General features: G+C 37.7%; 1 protein-coding gene and 1 long non-coding RNA gene across 3 annotated transcripts in view; one reads left to right on the plus strand and one right to left on the minus strand.

Annotated features, from left to right (window-relative positions):
• LOC149651214 (uncharacterized) overlaps positions 1 to 12,514 on the minus strand; it is a 133,901-nt gene that overhangs the window by 52,114 nt on the left and 69,273 nt on the right. The gene's annotated exons all lie outside the window — the stretch shown is intronic.
• On the plus strand, positions 1,777 to 3,579 carry LOC149651217 (uncharacterized). Its single transcript, XR_016371137.1, has 3 exons — positions 1,777 to 2,102; positions 2,451 to 3,171; positions 3,239 to 3,579. It is a non-coding gene; the product is annotated as an uncharacterized LOC149651217 (long non-coding RNA).

Here is a 12,514-nt window from a genome sequence, read left to right on the forward strand (position 1 = left end):
TCATTCCTGCGGGTAATCAAAGGTAATTATCAGAAATCTTAGATAATCATCAGTAATCACAATCATTCCTGCGGGTAATCAAAGGTAATTATCAGAAATCTTAGATAATCATCAGTAATCACAATCATTCCGGCGGGTAACCAAAGGTAATTATCAGAAATCTTAGATAATCATCAGTAATCACAATCATTCCTGCGGGTAATCAAAGGTAATTATCAGAAATCTTAGATAATCACTGGAAATCACGTGAAATCTTGAGAAAAATCAGAAATAATCACATGATTTACTAGTAATCTTTTGTTCTCACCTCGATAATCACACATTTCGTGAAATAATCACGCATAATCAATGGAGGATTCGAAAATCCAAAATAAAAATCATAATCAGTTGAAATAAAAATAATCACTGCATTCGTCGAAATTCACGAAGAATCCAGTGGTAATCACGGAATTCACCAAAAATCACTGGAATTCAAACAGAAATCGCAAGTAATCTGCGGTACAAAATTTTGGCGAATGACTAGCTAGCCCCTCGATCCACTAATTTTGACCCCCCAAGAACACACCCGGGCTATACTTTCAATGTCCAATTTATCGGAAACACCCTGTACAGTGGGGGGATCGTCTATCTAAAGCACGCTGTATTAGAAATATGCCAACCCGAAAATAAATCCCTTATCTCATACATATCAACTCAATAAATTTTCGCTTTCACCCATTTATACAGATTAGTTAAATATACGAGAGTTTGGGAGAGGGGGGGTTCTAGTGGGGGTAGGATCCCCTTTGGCAAAAGGTGGTGGGTGGGGGTGAAATACATTTGGAAGTAAAATGACGCGTCAAAGACAGCGCCTCTCGTTCCCTCATCGGGGATTGAAAGGCCATACGGGAGGTGGAAGGTAAGGGCCAAGGGAAAGTTTTGGCCAAACCCGCTTATAACGAAAGACAGACAGACAGACAGGACATCGGTAATATATTTTCGGCAACCTTTATAAATCTCCAAAAGATATCCCGCACCTTGCAGTGTTGCCAGTTGTAAAGAGTGAAAATGGCACTGGGACAAATTGGAACGCGATGTTTCGCCAAATGACTTGATTTTGGTCCCTCATGACTGGGTCTTATTGTCTTCCGAAACAAATATCAAAATTCCCGCCCAATTTTGGCGGTTTATCCGTCGAATTTTGGCTATAAACATCCAGCTAGTCAAATAGTTTAGAGGAGATGTTGTCAAAAGATGTTTCGCCAAATGACTTGATTTTTGTCCCCCACGACTGGGTCTTATTGTCTTCCGAAACGAATATCAAAAATCCCGCCCAATTTTGGCGGTTTATCCGTCGAATTTTGGCTATAAACACCCAGCTAGTCAAATAGTTTAGAGGAGATGTTGTCAAAATATAGTTTGATGGAGTATATACATCTATGATGATATAGAAGTAAAAGCCTAAAATGAGCAAACTTTGTAAATCCCCAGTGAATGCGTACGGTTGACGAGCGCTCCTAAATGACAGACACGCAGTAAGGGGACGGAGCCCTCGAAAATCTCCATCGCGCCAGAAACGGGGAAAAACGTCAATCATCCGAGTGACATCTCGAAAACGCGTCCAAACATTTCACTCGTAGATCGCGCGCCCTCTAAAACGTACAAAGGTCACTCGACACTAGGATCAAAGCTACGTAAATCCTCCCCCAGTTACTAAGAAGAAATACGAGCCGACTTGGCAGCGTTATCAAATCTAGGTGACGTTACGTCTCTCCCTTTTCTAGGTGTCAAGTTGATCCGTCATCGTTTCAACGTTGTCGGGTTGAGACCATTGGGTTTGGTGGCAAAGACAGTTTTCATAATTCATAGTCTTAAGGGGGTCTTTTGGAAGGAGGTCACGTGACGTGATTGATATATGCCTCCCCGCTCGGGAGCCAATGAGCTGAGAGTGTCTGCCATTAACGAGTAGTGTCATTGAACTATCTCTTTAAGTCCTCCATAGCGGAAGACGTGAACGTTTTACCAAAGGAGGCTTCCATTTCCCTCTTCACCAAACAACTACGACACCCGACGTATTTTAGTTAAAAAGGACGAGTGTGGCGTGGCGTGCGCCTTGTTCGAAGGTAATTAGTACTTATAACATTAATTCCAATGTTTTTCAATAGATAATGCGCGGACAAGGCAACAGTACTTGCCAGTCATTTGTGACGTGCGCAATTCAACAACAAACTGAAAAGCTTTATAGAATTCCGTTCGATTTAGTTCCAAACCCGAACCCTCAAATGCTAGAGTCACAAATTACTGGCAACCATGAAGCGCACGCGCAGTTAAATTTAAGAAATGGGGGAGGGGGCAATTATTTCTCTATCCCCCGGCCTTTAGCGCATGTACTCTATCTATAAAAGCAAGGATTAATAGCTTTCACGAAAGACTAATAACAAAATAAATAACGAAACATATCGTCCTTATAGGGGGACCCCCGGGTTTGGAGTGCAGAGACACGCTTGGTGGATTTTTCCTGGAGTATCTTCTCTTATGTTTTTTGTTCGCCGTGAGCCGACCCCGATGTCAGTCGTCTTGACGGATGTACGCCGAGCACGACTGACAACCCCGAGATGGATGGACAAGAGAAACGCACCAACTCAAAAGAATCTAAGATTCTCTTCTCTACCCCACCATGCCCCATCAACCATCTCTTTCTCTCTCTCTTTCGTCTTTTAAGAGTGGCTGACATATCTCGCTGGCATGGCAACCTCAGTCAGCCAGAGCTCTCTCTCTATCGCTTATAGCGGCAATAACACTACCGCCCCGATGCCCTGAAGACTGACTGACTACCATGCCAAGTACCAACCAAACCCGCTCCCAACAAAAGATAATTAACTTAAAACGCTCAGTTCAAACTTCTTTACCCTTTAAAGCTGACAATTTTGTACGGACGTTTCACTTAACTATATAGTACAGAGAGCCTTCAGATGGGATTTAGTACGTCACACCCTTCCAAGTCTTACCGCTGTTCTGGTAGCCATATTGGGAACGTGGTCTCAGCTTCATTCCTGCAGTTTAAACCCACCAATATGGCAGCGTAAATTATGTCACGAGACTCAGCTGAAAGCTATATATAGGCGCTCGCTAAGAAAGGTTTTAACTTTGGAAGGGGAGGCAGCTGCGTTTGATAACTTCAGGAGGAGTAAGGTATAATCTACTTCTGTTTTGGAAATACTCTTCATTCCTCGCTTCAACTTGCTTTTCTCCTTTTCAGTCGTCAAGACGAGGAATTTTCTCTCTCTCTCTCGTCTCTTTTTGACAGAGTCTACACCACCATCTTCCCATCAGCCACTGCGCGGCGCTGTTTCTCGTCCGTCAAGTCCTACTCGTCAACAGAAGAGACTCTAGGTATATTTCGATCGGCGGACGCGTTCGCACTGTACCCACCATTTTTATTCAGACAATATACAGGGTGTTACAAAAGGTGGAATGGTTAAATTGGAAATCAATAGAGCTATCTCAGTTGTGACGTCAGTGCCCGGGTAAAACATCACAGGCTTATTAAGATATCTTAGGCCTATATTTTGGGCTTATCAAGACATCTTAGGCCTATATTTTGAATTTTGGGCTTATTAAGATATCTTAGGCCGATATTTTGGGCTTATTAAGATATCTTAGGCCGATATTTTGGGCTTACTAAGATATCTTAGGCCTATATTTTGGGATTATTAAGATATCTTAGGCCTATATTTTTGGCCTATTAAGATATTTGGTTCTATGGGCAAATAGCATGGGGGACGTCACACAAAGACTTCTGAGCTATCTCTATTTAGAGTCAAAAATATAACTTCTATGACCGATTTTGCCCTCACAAGGGAGACAAGTTAGGAACATGACCCCTTCAAATTTTAAGTGTAGGAAATTGAACACGCAATGCTAATTTAAATAAGGGGCCATCCGTAAAACACTCCTATGATCATACATTTTCGACTGAAAAAGAAAGCATAGCTTTTTTGCATCACCCTGTATCGCACCACCCCTCAATAGTAAAAAAAAAAATAATTCCCCCAAAAATAGGAAGATAAATACCGGTACGTCCATTTGAAATCAGAATTGACAGAAAAACATAAATTAGAGAAGCGAGAATTTTCCTTTTCGACTAATGGCAAAGGAGCCTCGTTCCCCGTATTACTTTAACATTGTCAAAGCCGAAGAGACGCCCTTACTAGACAGGGTCTTCCTGGCTAATATATCACTTAAGATACGATGGGAAAAATTTGTGACAGATAAATAACATCATAAATTTGAAAGAATACCTTTGATAGATATTTTTTTTCTCCTTATCCTGGTGACTTAAATGGACGCCCCCCCTTTACCTTCCCCTTTCCCCTCCACCTTTATTCCTGATTAGACAAGTTTAGCCGACAAATTTATGATTATTCCTATAATATATATATTTTATTTCAAAAGCTGACTGATTAAGCGTTGTAACCAACTGAAGGATGTTTTTAAGCCTCCCCCATGTATTGTATTGTCCATCACATTTTTTATTAACTGGTTTTATTCCAACCTTGGATAAAAATCTATAATACTATATATTTTTTGTTGGTGAAACCCCTATATAATAAAGGGGACTCAATAAAATATAGTTGTTCTAGCGCAATTTATTAAAATATTAAAAAGAATATTTGGGAAACCAAAATAAACCTCTCCGAGTAGATCGAGACGCAATAAAGAGGGTTTTTCTTAAATAATTAAATAAATATAATTGATATTAATTATTTTAATCGTCATTAATTTAGCTTAATTATAGTTAAATCGTTTCAAGAAACCTTATTCCTAAAATCATTTTAAACATAGCTATTGTTGACGTTTGAATTCAAGCGTATGCCTCTTTTAAGTGTGATAAATCACGTGATATATATTTCAATTCTCGCATCTCGTGCAAGGAATTCGCCTGAAAATGTTTTGAAAATGGCGCCATAAGTTTGAAATTATCACGTCTACGAAATTTCTTATAAACCACAAAAACAAAAATATTTAAAATAATGATTTTTGTCAAAGTAGTATTGAAATTAAGTAGTCGTAATTAACGCCAGAACAACGATACCTCAGTAAAAAATATATAAAAAATATATTTCAATAACTATCGTGAAAATAATAAAAAATAGGGAATAGGATAGTTAAATTGATTGCAAGCTGCTTTTGATGATGTATAGCCATATTTCTTATTAAAATGAGTCTATTCATTTTTCCCGATGAATATCGAAATATTTCGCTTAAATTAAAGTCAGAGATCAAGGGCTGATCCGGAGACCAATATTCGTGGAAAAAAAAAATGGCGATATATTCTTGAGGGGGGAAGGGGGGGCTATTATATTTCGGAGAATAATATAAAAGGGAATGATTAATTAGGGGCCGCATTTTTGACGGATAAATTATCGTTTCCTCGAGACTTGGAAACAATACATTTACGTGATCGGAATGAATGAATTACCCCCGATTCTAAAATAGACCTTTTCAATCCGCAATCTCACGCGCGCTAGTCTATCACCGTATTAACGTCGAAGCACGTGCGTATACGTTGATTCCCCCTTAGCACGGGTTAAAGGCACGAAGGGGATGGCTCGCGAGTTTCAATCGAAGAGGCGCCTGCGTGGACCTTTGAGTGATGTTGGAGACACGTTTTTCGACGTTTTTTCGCCATATTATTATTATTATATTCAAAAGCACGTATGAATTTAATTTATCCTTTCTTTTTATTGAAAATATTGGGGGGGGAGGGGGGTCAGAGATAAAAGTCGTGGTGGCTTTTATTTTTGACATGTACTACTGATTTTTAATTTGAAATATTTCAATAATATTTTTTGATTGAAAGTTTAATAATATTTGAAAAATCACGACAGACCTGTCCTGCACTTTGGAGGCTCGCAACTCTGATTCTATAAGAGATACGGGGATGTCCTTTGAGTATGTTATAGTCCTAATTCTCATCTTTCAAACAATACTAAATACTTGGGGTTTCAACCACCAGGGCCCGAGTAATTTTCATATGAAAAATTTGGACAATTTTGAATTTAAATTAAGAAGGCGTTAGTTGTACTTCACAGCTTAAAAATTTAGTCAAAGTGCCTTTGAGTGTCCCTTTAACAGATGTACGTGTAGAGAGAGAGAGAATTCATTTCAGGTTGACATATTTCAAAATACAATAGAGTCAATGAATAGCTTTGGATTGTACAACATGTCGTAATAAAATGGGGTGACATTATAAGAAAATTAATCAAACATTTTTTACCATAAGAATACTTTATACTCAAACCCCCTTCCCCCTCCCGTCCCCCCTACGTGGGGGGGGGTAAAGAAATGGAGGGGAATGCCAACAACCGATTATAGCAAAGGACCAATAGCACAGGCGCAGCGAAAATTGAAGGCGCATTGGGAACAAAACTATATACAGAATGACAAATAGACCTAAATGAACAGCCCCCTTCCCCCCTCTGTTATTTCACCAAAACGAAACAATGGACCAAGTTCTTTTCGGAATCCTTCGTTAAATCTGATATTTACGGCGACATCGGCTCAACTCAAACTGCCTTCCTTCCAATACATTTTATAACCTATAATAAAGAATGTCCAAAACGTGATGATAAATTTCGTCAAGTTTTTTTTTAAAACCCGGACTTGTGTCTATTGGATAATCTCGATGGCTGGAGACTCGCTATAAATATTAAGCAAGTTGTCGCCTCACCTAACCCGTGAAAAACCCGCTTAGTTTTAATAAATAACTATTAAATCTATTGGTAAGCCTTTGCAAGTTTGGTTTTGAGGCTTAATTCCTATTTCAAATTACTGCTAAGCCTAATTTAAAAATATTGCTAAGCCTAATTAAAAATATTGCTAAGCCTAATTAAAAATATTGCTAAGCCTAATTAAAAATATTGCTAAGCCTAATTAAAAATATTGCTAAGCCTAATTTAAAATATTGCTAAACCCGATTTAAAATATTGCTAAACCCGATTTAAAATATTGCTAAACCCGATTTAAAAATATTGCTAAGCCCGATTTAAAAATATTGCTAAGCCCGATTTAAAAATATTGCTAAGCCTAATTAAAAAATATTGCTAAGCCTCATTAAAAAATATTGCTAAGCCTCATTAAAAATATTGCTAAGCCTAATTAAAAAATATTGCTAAGCCTAATTAAAAAATATTGCTAAGCCTAATTAAAAATATTGCTAAGCCCAATTAAAAATATTGCTAAGCCTAATTAAAAATATTGCTAAGCCCAATTAAAAATATTGCTTAGCCTAGTTAAAAATATTGCTAAGCCTAATTTAAGTATTACTAAGCCTAATTAAAATATTGCTAAGCCTAACTAATATGTTCTGCAAAAAAATTCTGACAATTTAAAATTCAAATTGAACCAACGCTTAATCCCTTACAGACAGACAAAGCTAGCATTATATTAGACGCCAATGAAGCTACGTCACAGGAGGGGAAGGGGGAATACGCTTTTTAATTGGCTATTGTCAAACGCCAAGAAGGACAACTAGGAAAAACGCCAGCAATGATTGTAGGTATCTTATCTATTACAAGAAAGGGATTCCACTGCGTTAAATAAAAATAAAAAAATATACATTAATTATCAATTCAATATTAATTTACAACGTAGTCTCATTTATTTTGTAAGTCACTTCGACTTTAATACTATTGCATTTTCTACCTGGGATGCCTCACGATTAAATTATTAAGAAAAAAAAGAGGGATTGGGGGGGGGGATGAAGAAACCGGAAGTGGATTCATTTATAGAAGATTTCAAGTTTATCTTCATTAATTTTCGGTTAGATTTAATTTATTTTTTCTTCTAAATAGGGGTTCTTGTTATCGAAGTTAATTATTTTAAAACAAAGGAAGTCAATTAAATCTATCACCGGACAGACAGACGGGAAATTTAACTAAAGGGATAGTGAAATGTTTATATATAGTGACTAACATTTTTCGGCTCCTTATCTTTGCACCATTGTCAGAAATAAAGATGAACGGTTGGGACGTGAGCGTGACGTAATGATTCTACGATTCGTAGCGAATTACTATAGCTTTTAAGTTTGTATTTCCTATGGGAACTAAAATAATAATAAGCAAAGGCTCTATGTCTGAGAATCCCAAATTAAATAACACCATCAATTTTTTTAAGGTTTTTTTTTTTTTGAAATTATAATTACAAGGGTCTTGATTATTTCTAACCCCAAGTATTTGGTATCATTGTAAAGTGTACAAATAGGGCTATAACATACTCTAAGGACATCACCGTTTCTCTAATAGAACCAGAGTTAATTACGTCCCAAAGTGGTAGGCTTATCGAGATGTCTTGAAAAATTTAAACTTGGGGAAAACCGATATATATAGAGGGGGAAATTTTTTAATATTTCCAATAGGGCGAGTGAAAAATGATCCTTTTGGACAAAGTGAATGAATTTGATTGGTTGCAGTGCCTTAGGCCTTGGCCAGCCAGTTTTGTGACACGATCCTGTTTAATTCAAAATGATTCCTGAACCAGAACATCCCGTCAAACAGAGAGGTTGATTTTAATCATTCGTTGCCCGTCTAATTTCGATCCAACTAACTCAAAAAAAAACCTCCCACCAAAGATTTATTGCAATTTTTAGCGACTGAGAAGATAATCCTCCACTATTTCCTCCCCCCCCCCGGGATTATTTTAAAGGGAAGATAAAACTATCCACTTTTAAACGTTTCTATTCACGAGAACAGGAGAATTGCATTGTGTAGCCATTTTCTCCAAGTATAAGGCCGAGGGGTCGGACGTTTTTGAAAAAGTAAACGGGATTTCGAAATCCAATTTGATTTCGTCGGATTTCACTTGATTTCGTCGAATTTAGTTTGAATTCAAAATTCGATAGAAACCAACGGATTTAGTCGGATTTTGTAGTCCCGTGATTTCAACCGATTTTGTGATATTTCCCTTGATTCCGTCGCATTTTGCTAATTTTACCGTGATTTCGACAGCTTTTGCGATATTTCCCGTGATTTCGTCGGATTTAGTGATTTCTTTTGATTTTGTATTTCGTGAATTTTGTAATGGATTTCACGATTTCTTTACTGATTTTGTGATTTCTTTGTTGATTTTATAATTTCTTTACTGATTTTATAATTTCTTTACTGACTTTGTGATTTCTTTACAGATTTTATAATTTCTTTACTGATTTTATAATTTCTTTACTGATTTTATAATTTCTTTACTGATTTTATGATTTCTTTACTGATTTTGTGATTTCTTTACTGATTTTGTGATTTCTTTACTGATTTTGTGATTTCTTTACTGATTTTGTGATTTCTTTACTGATTTTGTGATTTCTTTACTGATTTTGTGATTTCTTTACTGATTTTGTGATTTCTTTACTGATTTTGTGATTTCTTTACTGATTTTATGATATCTTTACTGATTTCGTTGCTGATTTCGGATTTTTTTTTATGGAATTTCGAAATCAGCATTGATTTCGGTATTTCTTAAGTTGGAATTTCGAAATCAGCATTGATTTCGGTATTTCTTAAGTTGGAATTTCGAAATCAGCATTGATTTCGGTATTTCTTAAGTTGGAATTTCGAAATCAGCATTGATTTCGGTATTTCTTAAGTTGGAATTTCGAAATCAGTAGCGTACGGGATTTCATGAATGTCCGACCCCTCGGGATATAGGCGAATTTTGTGGGAAAAGCTAGAACTAATCATTCATTACGTATGACAAATTCAACATACATAAATATATAAATAATATAAACTGAAACTAAATAAGGTTCAAACCGGTTGTCGGGGGGGGGGGGGATAGAAAGGGGATGGGGGGGGGCAACTTGTACAAGTTGTAGTTGTCGTATCGGATCTGGTAACAAACATGGGCAGACGTCAGGAGAAAGGGGGATACGAAACCAAAGAGGAGTGAATGGAGATGGAACGGCTCTAAAGAGGGAAACACCGTTATCAACTTAACTCCGTGGCGTCTTTTAAAGTAGGGGAGATCCATTTCAGATTGGGCTATCTCGTTTCGGAGTTAAGTTGATATTCAGGAAGGGGATGAATATAAGAGCGGGCTTATTGCTATGACAACGAAAAGAGCGCGGAGAGGTCGACTGGATCCTTGATCTCTGTTCAACAAGCCCCCAACGATATGTGGATACGCGAAACAAGTCCCCCCCCGTCCCTCTCTCTCTCTCTCTCTTTTACTTCCTCCCAGAATTAGTCGGGAAACTCCCGTTCTTCCTACTATAGGCCGGAACTAAATACACCACGCGGCTTACAAGGCATCGAATTTGAAACCAAAACGTGTCGGTCTATTATTTAAGAAGTAATAACGATAACCAATCGTTCATTTCTTAAAAAACGCGATGATAATTATACTTCGAATTTTCAAATTTAAATACGGTTTTTGCGCTAGACAATGCGCTTTTGATTTTAAAGAAGACAGTCTTTCAAATGGATACTAACAAAAAATAAGCATTGTTTTCGTCTGACATATGACGGACGAGGTGCCGGTCACTAACCAAACCATTCAAAGATATTTATTAAAATCAAGAAGTGATATCTAGTTTACTAGGGAGTAGTTATAACTTCGCCACATTTCCAGCTCTTTATCTCCAGTCCAAACGTATATAGGTCCGGAGTTAATCCCCGCCTCTAAATTACAACCAGCATCTCACTGGTTAATTCTTGAAAACTCACGTCAGCGCGACGCGAATGACGAAAATTACCACGTATTTTCCGACTAAGGAGAGGCAGCGAAATAGCCCGGCCTCCTTTTACATCCCCCCTTGTATTTTGAAAGGGGGACTGGGACAATGGCGCGCGAATACTTAGGCATCTAACACCCTCTCCCTAATAAACTAGATATCGCTTCTTGTTAAAATACAAGGGCCAGTTAGTTATTTACTTCCCGCTGAAAGTATCCTTTCCCTTGGCGGTGGTTGACAGCGCGTGCGCTGGAGGTTTGAATCTCCTCTTTCCCCCTTCTTCCCAGACTGATCAATCATTCTAATAAGAATTTTCGTATCCAGTCAAACGCAAAGGGAAAAATACGTCATGAACGCGGCATTAAGTACAGCGTGTCGCGAGGGACGCTGGGAAAAATATCTATATTTCGCGTGTGATCTCGTCAATGTCACCGCGTTCTTCTAACAGACAGAAAAATAAAACGATTTTTTTTACCAACTACGCCAACAGAATATTAATGCGATAAGCCCGATAGCCCGACACAACTTTGACGCGCAAAAAAATATACCCCTATATATTATGGTGTCATTTATTCAAGTGACTTGTTTTCAAAGTGGAAGGGGGGGGGAGGATTTAATATTAATCACCGATATATTGAAAATCGTCGAGATTTTTTGATTTTTTAAAATGATAATTACCCGGGCCCTATTAGTGCCGTAACCCCAAGTATTTACTTAGCATAGTTGTGGGTTCTCCGTATCTCTTATAGAACTAGAGTCTGTTAAATAATAGTGCAGATTTTTCAAATTTAGTAGCAATATTATTGTGTCAACTCCCCTTTGTAGAAAAAAAATATATATATATATAAAAAATGGGGTATGGATGTAAAGATGGATGGTTGCTAAGCAACGGTGGGATAGGGGGGTAAGCATCACCGGTTTCCAGCTGATAATGAGGCTAGGCGTGTAGATTGCTAAGATAGACAAGAGCCTGAAATAAATCACCACTCCCTCCTCTTTCTTTCCTCCATGGCAGACATTTCCCCTTTCGCCCACTCTCCCCACCCCCACCACGGCCAATTCTATCCTTTTGCTAAAAACGGAACGGTAAAATTCGCAATAAATTAAACCAAAGGTAAAGAAGAAAATTGAAATAATTTCTAAGATTCGTTATTTGAGATAATTTTTAAAACACTTATAGTATTTTTGTATTTTTTTTCCCGCTTGTTTTAACTTCGGTTTAATGTAATTCCGATTGGTTGCCATCAAGGATGGCGAGGGCCCTTGAGCTATATGATATAAAGCAAAAAGCGCGCGCGGAGATATCGTTGCTAGCTCTCTCAACAGAGAGCCAGCTATACAGGGTGCTGAGGAGATAGAGTTGGCTAGCAAAAGGCGCTTCTTGTTGTTAGACAACACTGGGGCTTCGAGTATACAAGCAGAGACTCTATAAAAGGGAGTTGGTAAAAAAGGAGGGCTACATTTGGGGGTTATTGTCGGGGGGGGGGTAGGAAGGGGTAAAAAACACGAGGCATACAGCTCGTGTAGTGTAAACTTTCTCCCCTTATAGAGTCTCTATGGTTTATCACTCCTTTGGGAAATAAACCCTACATTTAGGGATCACGCCTAAAGTTAAATGGGGTTTTTTTCTTATGCTCTTTTACTTCACAATAATTTCTTCTAATTAAATAATACAAAGTCGACCAGTAAATTATTTAAATTTTGCTCCATTACTAAATTATATAATTCGAGTCAAATAAATTTTGAGCATTTTTCGTTTCAGTCAGTTTTTGAGCCGTACACGTTGATGAGCGAGCAATCATTCAAATATAA

Source organism: Phalangium opilio, unplaced genomic scaffold (assembly GCF_054372755.1).
Source record: "Phalangium opilio isolate 3A_F unplaced genomic scaffold, DU_Popi_V2 ptg000082l_1, whole genome shotgun sequence".
Classification (NCBI taxonomy): Eukaryota; Metazoa; Arthropoda; class Arachnida; order Opiliones; family Phalangiidae; genus Phalangium; species Phalangium opilio.